This window comes from Helianthus annuus, chromosome 1 (assembly GCF_002127325.2).
Source record: "Helianthus annuus cultivar XRQ/B chromosome 1, HanXRQr2.0-SUNRISE, whole genome shotgun sequence".
Classification (NCBI taxonomy): domain Eukaryota; kingdom Viridiplantae; phylum Streptophyta; class Magnoliopsida; order Asterales; family Asteraceae; genus Helianthus; species Helianthus annuus.
Genome location: NC_035433.2, coordinates 110,877,711 through 110,885,920, shown reverse-complemented (window position 1 = coordinate 110,885,920; position 8,210 = coordinate 110,877,711). Strand labels below are relative to the sequence as shown.

Genomic DNA, 8,210 nt, shown 5'->3' with positions numbered 1-8,210 from the left:
TATTGCTGGAATCACCAGCTCATTAACACCAAGAGAATTAGATATCATTATTTCTTTTATGTGAAATTATGACAATATACATAGTTCATTATACATAGTCAAGCATGAAAGAATAAAGATAGGTGCAGAGGCCATAGCCTAGGAAAAATATAACATATTTTTCACATGATACTTTGTAAGCTTCTAAAACCTGTTATAAAATAGTTATTCTTAAACTAAAATAATAAATTGAAGAAGGAATTCATAAAGAATAAAGAATGATTGACATTTTAGATGCATATATAAACTAAAGCAATAAATCGATTAACCCACATTGACATTTTAAATGCGTATAAAATGATCATCATCATCATCATCATCATACTTAGTAAATCCCACCAATAGCAAATCTAAGGTAGGGTATGGGAAGGGTAAGATGTAGACCGCCTTACCTCTACCCCATAGGAATAAAGCGGCTGCTTCCAGTGAGACCCCTGGCTAAATAGTAGTTTTGCGTCAAGCTTTGGACATAAGGCACATAACACACAACAATTGAGACAAAGGCCAATTAGTGCATGTACCCCCTTGTCTTTCGGCTATCAACGCCACCACACGATGCATAATTAACCATCTCCCTTTTTAATGTTACTTTCACGAAATTAGTAAAATAATGTTAAAATTAGTGTACTTTCACTTTTGCACCCCGAGCGCCCACACATATATACATTATAGGCGCATACCGCAAACGGGGCGTTAAATGCTTATAAAACAAAGTCCAAATAAAAGGTTTGAGATCCAAATTTTGAAAAAGAGATTAATGGCATGTGGATAAAGGTTGTCTCAGTGATATAGAGTCACCTTGTTCCAAAAAAATATATAAGTAGTAAATTATTATATCTATTTGATTATTATTGTGAAATGTTACCTCATCATATGAGGCCAATCCAATCGTGACTGTAGTTCCATTTCTTTAAGCTCCTTCTTGGCATTTATTCTTATTAATTCACTCTGTCTTAGTAGACCCACATGCTCATGCAACTGTTGTTCCATTTCTTTCATGTTGATATCCTTCTCCCATGATTGCCACCCTTTTTTTAAAAGCATAAAAGTCAGTAATTTATTCGTTTTATTGATAAGATGAAGTAATAAATGAGCAATTAGCCAATGAAGATAATGTATGGTTGGCGAACCAAGTTACTCACACTTAGAACAAAGTTACCACCTGCAAGCCGAAGCTGATAATGTATGGTTGCCTTGCCCTTTGGTTTCTCATTGGATAACTCTAGAAAAAAGAATGCATAAAATACTTAGTTTCAACTCTTGCTTAATATAAAATAATTTACTAAAAGTAAGAGAACTAACAGAAACATGAGAAAGCACCTTTTACCTAATGCCTATGCTATACGGCAAGATGTAGCAAAAGGCCATATAATTTGAGTTTTGCAACACAGGTGTAAACCTTTACAATTAAAACTACACCTACAACAACAATATCAGATCTTCAAACTTAGTATTTATGTACACACATCTTATGAATTATATAGGTATATAATTCGAATAAAATTTCAAAATTCATATTGATTTCAAAAGTATTGACCAAGCTTACAATCTATACAGAATGCAATGTGCCTGGAACTCTTTCATCTTCAAGGTCGATTTCCTGACGAAGTGCAGGATCCTCGTTTCAAATCATTGAATCATTATTTCCAAAAGCCTAACGAAAAACTATAAAAGTGAACGTCTAACATGGTGGTAATTAAATCTTGAAAAAAAATTATTTGAAAATTAGCTTCACAAACTTTTTACTACCAATAGTCGTTAATAGAAACTCATATAACTACAAAACCAATAAAGCAAAATGATTAAATTACATCCGAAGAAAAAGGGATAAAATGCTTACCCATGAAAATTTAACCATTTGACCCGTTTGTGGCAAAGTGTGACCAAGTCGAATCACCAAAGTCGATTAAAAATCATTAGCATATGCGATATAGGATCTGAGAGAGATGATTCAGATTGCTTCTTTCAAACAATGCATCTCAAACTTTACCAATCAACTTTATCTAAACAAAACTCATATAAGATCATCCCAAATTACAAATCATCAGCCCAAAAAAAACAACACATAACACACTAAAAGTATCGAAAACATTAAGAACCTTATTCTTTCCATCCGGGAATACTTTTATGATCAATAAAATTAAAATCTCTCTGTAGTGAAGAAAATGTATGAATCAGATCTGAAACACACACAAAAATATAAACGCAATGTTGCAAATTAAGAAAAACTCAAAACAAAATAACAAAACTTCAAAACAAAATAACAAATTAGTTAATTACTTTCTTGGGTGATAAGAGGATAATCAAAGGCACCAAGATTAATAAGGCAGTCCCAATGACCACCATCTCGCAACAACATCGACACATATCAAGGTCAAAAAGTATTGACCAAGCTTACAATCTATACAGAATGCAATGTGCCTGCAACTCTTTCATCTTCAAGGTCGATTTCCTGACGAAGTGCAGGATCCTCGTTTCAAATCATTGAATCATTATTTCCAAAAGCCTAACGAAAAACTATAAAAGTGAACGGCTAACATGGTGGTAATTAAATCTTGAAAAAAAATTATTTGAAAATTAGCTTCACAAACTTTTTACTACCAGTAGTCGTTAATAGAAACTCATATAACTACAAAACCAATAAAGCAAAATGATTAAATTACATCCGAAGAAAAAGGGATAAAATGCTTACCCATGAAAATTTAACCATTTGACCCGTTTGTGGCAAAGTGTGACCAAGTCGAATCACAAAAGTCAATTAAAAATCATTAGCATATGCGATATAGGATCTGAGAGAGATGATTCAGATTGCTTCTTTCAAACAATGCATCTCAAACTTTACCAATCAACTTTATCTAAACAAAACTCATATAAGATCATCCCAAATTACAAATCATCAGCCCCAAAAAAAAAAACAACACATAACACACTAAAAGTAACGAAAACATTAAGAACCTTATTCTTTCCATCCGGGAATACTTGTATGATCAATAAAATTAAAATCTCTCTGTAGTGAAGAAAATGTATGAATCAGATCTGAAACACACACAAAAATATAAACGCAATGTTGCAAATTAAGAAAAACTCAAAACAAAATAACAAAACTTCAAAACAAAATAACAAATTAGTTAATTACTTTCTTGCGTGATAAGAGGATAATCAAAGGCACCAAGATTAATAAGGCAGTCCCAATGACCACCATCTCGCAACAACATCGACACACATCAAGGTCAAAAAGTATTGACCAAGCTTACAATCTATACAGAATGCAATGTGCCTGCAACTCTTTCATCTTCAAGGTCGATTTCCTGACGAAGTGCAGGATCCTCGTTTCAAATCATTGACTCATTATTTCCAAAAGCCTAACGAAAAACTATAAAAGTGAACGGTTAACATGGTGGTAATTAAATCTTGAAAAAAAATTATTTGAAAATTAGCTTCACAAACTTTTTACTACCAGTAGTCGTTAATAGAAACTCATATAACTACAAAACCAATAAAGCAAAATGATTAAATTACATCCGAAGAAAAAGGGATAAAATGCTTACCCATGAAAATTTAACCATTTGACCCGTTTGTGGCAAAGTGTGACCAAGTCGAATCACAAAAGTCGACTAAAAATCATTAGCATATGCGATATAGGATCTGAGAGAGATGATTCAGATTGCTTCTTTCAAACAATGCATCTCAAACTTTACCAATCAACTTTATCTAAACAAAACTCATATAAGATCATCCCAAATTACAAATCATCAGCCCAAAAAAAAAAAAAAACAACACATAACACACTAAAAGTAACGAAAACATTAAGAACCTTATTCTTTCCATCCGGGAATACTTGTATGATCAATAAAATTAAAATCTCTCTGTAGTGAAGAAAATGTATGAATCAGATCTGAAACACACACAAAAATATAAACGCAATGTTGCAAATTAAGAAAAACTCAAAACAAAATAACAAAACTTCAAAACAAAATAACAAATTAGTTGATTACTTTCTTGCGTGATAAGAGGATAATCAAAGGCACCAAGATTAATAAGGCAGTCCCAATGACCACCATCTCGCAACAACATCGACACACATCAAGGTCAAAAAGTATTGACCAAGCTTACAATCTATACAGAATGTAATGTGCCTGCAACTCTTTCATCTTCAAGGTCGATTTCCTGACGAAGTGCAGGATCCTCGTTTCAAATCATTGAATCATTATTTCCAAAAGCCTAACGAAAAACTATAAAAGTGAACGTCTAACATGGTGGTAATTAAATCTTGAAAAAAAATTATTTGAAAATTAGCTTCACAAACTTTTTACTACCAGTAGTTGTTAATAGAAACTCATATAACTACAAAACCAATAAAGCAAAATGATTAAATTACATCCGAAGAAAAAGGGATAAAATGCTTACCCATGAAAATTTAACCATTTGACCCGTTTGTGGCAAAGTGTGACCAAGTCGAATCACCAAAGTCGATTAAAAATCATTAGCATATGCGATATAGGATCTGAGAGAGATGATTCAGATTGCTTCTTTCAAACAATGCATCTCAAACTTTACCAATCAACTTTATCTAAACAAAACTCATATAAGATCATCCCAAATTACAAATCATCAGCCAAAAAAAAAAAAAAAAACAACACATAACACACTAAAAGTAACGAAAACATTAAGAACCTTATTCTTTTCATCCGGGAATACTTGTATGATCAATAAAATTAAAATCTCTCTGTAGTGAAGAAAATGTATGAATCAGATCTGAAACACACACAAAAATATAAACGCAATGTTATAAAGTAAGAAAAACTCAAAACAAAATAACAAAACTTCAAAACAAAATAACAAATTAGTTAATTACTTTCTTGCGTGATAAGAGGATAATCAAAGGCACCAAGATTAATAAGGCAGTCCCAATGACCACCATCTCGCAACAACATCGACACACATCAAGGTCAAAAAGTATTGACCAAGCTTACAATCTATACAGAATGCAATGTGCCTGCAACTCTTTCATCTTCAAGGTCGATTTCCTGACGAAGTGCAGGATCCTCGTTTCAAATCATTGAATCATTATTTCCAAAAGCCTAACGAAAAACTATAAAAGTGAACGTCTAACATGGTGGTAATTAAATCTTGAAAAAAAATTATTTGAAAATTAGCTTCACAAACTTTTTACTACCAAGAGTCGTTAATAGAAACTCATATAACTACAAAACCGATAAAGCAAAATGATTAAATTACATCCGAAGAAAAAGGGATAAAATGCTTACCCATGAAAATTTAACCATTTGACCCGTTTGTGGCAAAGTGTGACCAAGTCGAATCACCAAAGTCGATTAAAAATCATTAGCATATGCGATATAGGATCTAAGAGAGATGATTCAGATTGCTTCTTTCAAACAATGCATCTCAAACTTTACCAATCAACTTTATCTAAACAAAACTCATATAAGATCATCCCAAATTACAAATCATCAGCCCAAAAAAAACAACACATAACACACTAAAAGTATCGAAAACATTAAGAACCTTATTCTTTCCACCCGGGAATACTTGTATGATCAATAAAATTAAAATCTCTCTGTAGTGAAGAAAATGTATGAATCAGATCTGAAACACACACAAAAATATAAACGCAATGTTGCAAATTAAGAAAAACTCAAAACAAAATAACAAAACTTCAAAACTTCAAAACAAAATAACAAATTAGTTAATTACTTTCTTGCGTGATAAGAGGATAATCAAAGGCACCAAGATTAATAAGGCAGTCCCAATGACCACCATCTCGCAACAACATCGACACACCACAACATCCCCCACACCACAACAAACTTTTGTAACAGTTGGAAAGGCAGCTTTTTATTGTGAAAAAACTCAGATTTAGAAAAAAAATTATTTGGGGAGCAAGATAAATGCAATCTTTAAACATGGGAAAAAACAATAAATCATCTATCTTTTTAAAAGAAGGTCCCAACCCCAAGTACTTTATCTCTATGTATACCTCAAAAGCATAAAGATGATCGGAAAACCTCCAGCTTGAACTATGGCCAACCTAATATAGGCCACTATCATATCAATGTTCGTCCGGTTCTATAGATTTTGGGTTCTTAGCACTGAATTCAATGAAAGCTGCAAAACAAAAGGACTAATCAAAAATCCAACGAACAATTATATTTTTCATTAGTAATGAACGTAACTCCTCTATCCCTAAATACAAACACACATGATGATTTTTCCATTACTAATGATGTTTCAATAAACATATAAAATAGAGATTTAACATCACCACAACCTAAAAAACCCAGCAAGCAGTTCAATCGGCCGATGCTCTAATCGGATTACATCATAAATATCAAAGAAAACATACCTAGATGAGAGTTCGAATGATTGAGTTTTAGGGATTTCTGAAGTGGGTATGGCCAAGTACAATCGCTAAAGATGAAGCCGTAGATGAGATTTAGGGTTTGTAAAATTGAATGTGGGTGAAAGATGATAGCCTACAGAAATCAATTTGATTAGGTTTTGATATTTAAAGAGAAATCAACTTGTCTTCAATTGATTTAGAGAATTGATTAGGTTACCAAATTGAAGAAAAGCGTATATAGGAAGAAGGAAAATGGCGCCCAAATCACAATTCTCTGGCTAAAGAGATATGCCACATCAAGGTCAAAAAGTCAACCTTTATTTTGCTTTAGTATAATATATATATAGCCCCTTTTACACTTTAGTCAAGTTTTAAATTTATAAAACACGATATTTTACTAACACTAGACACACATATGGGCAAGTGCACCTATCGTGAGCGTAGTATAGCGTTGGTAAGATACCGAGGTCGTCCAAGGACACAAGAGCTTTAAGTACCGGTTTATCCTCAACGTCTAATCAAATCAAAATTTTAGAAAAAGGTTTAAACATGAAAATAAAAACTAAAAATGCTGAAAAATAAAAATAAAAATAAAACAGATAAACAAGATGAATCACTTGGATCCGACTCGCCTTTAGTGTAACTTTGATTATTTCCACACTTTTTAAGAGATTATCTTAGTTATAGTAGTAGGCCCCTCTTTTGAAGGTGACGTTACCCTCAACCCAGTAGTTTGAGTCAGCATGGATACAATCCTAAAGGGTTGGATTATTGAAAGATAATTAATTAAGTTATTAATGCGTAATGTGGTAGGCCCCTCTTTTGAAGGTGACGTTACCCTCGGCTAAGTAGTTTGAGTCAGCAGGGATACAATCCTAAATAGCCGGGTTAATGTTTTAGTAGTAGTTTACATATGAGGGGATCAAGAAATTCGAACCCCCGCCATCCAATACCAGTGGGTATTGAAGGAGGTCCTACTAAGCTTGACCCAGGTCCTTGCAGTATCTATACACTAAACAAGGCAAGACGCTTACCAAACCATTCCCTTAACCCCCGACCAGGTAGCTAACATATCTCCATATAGACCGTGGAGATATGAATGGTGTAAATCTTTTATTTTATATAGACAGTAAAATAACGCCAAGACACCACGGACAAATGATAACGAAGTTTCACCTTCAACATAAGAAACTAGTTATTAAAGTCATTAATACATAACCAAATAAAAAGTGCGAAAAGATTAAAAATAAAAAGTATTACACTAAATGCTTGTCTTCACCCAATGATGTAAGAGACTTAGGCAAACATGGCCTTTGATTGTCAAGAACTCTTACGATCAATTTTGGATCCCGAGACTACTACACACACTCTATGATGGATGATGGATGATGGTGGTGGATGTGGGTTGTGATGGTGGTGGTGGTGGTGGGTGGGTGAAGTGTGAGAGAGGTGGTTTGCCAGGGGATGCCTTTGAAGTGAACCAAGCACCTCTATTTATAGCCTGCACAGAAGCCCGGACACGGCCCCGTGTCCATTGGGCACGGCCCCGTGTCCGTCCATCTTCTCTTTCTTCATTAAATGCAGTTTGTCTGCATTAGTTGACCACGCCCCCGCGTCTGCTGGGCACGGCCCCGTGCGCAGAAGCGTATCTGTACTATCAAGATTTGCTTGGATTCTTCGAATCTTAGTGTTGACCACGGCCCCGTGTTCGGTGGGCACGCCCCCGTGTTGGGAAATAGAAGCTTCTAAAACTTTGTCTTTTCTGCAGACACTTGAGCACGCCCCCGTGCTCAATGAGCACAGGGCGTGT

General features: G+C 34.1%; 1 long non-coding RNA gene across 1 annotated transcript; it reads right to left on the bottom strand.

Moving 5' to 3' along the window:
- Positions 1–6,117: 6,117 nt before the first annotated feature.
- LOC110926221 lies at positions 6,118–6,709 on the bottom strand. Its single transcript, XR_002585066.2, has 3 exons — positions 6,618–6,709; positions 6,404–6,533; positions 6,118–6,165 (listed from the first exon to the last, which is right to left on the bottom strand). It is a non-coding gene; the product is annotated as an uncharacterized LOC110926221 (long non-coding RNA).
- Between the last annotated feature and the right edge of the window lie 1,501 nt (positions 6,710–8,210).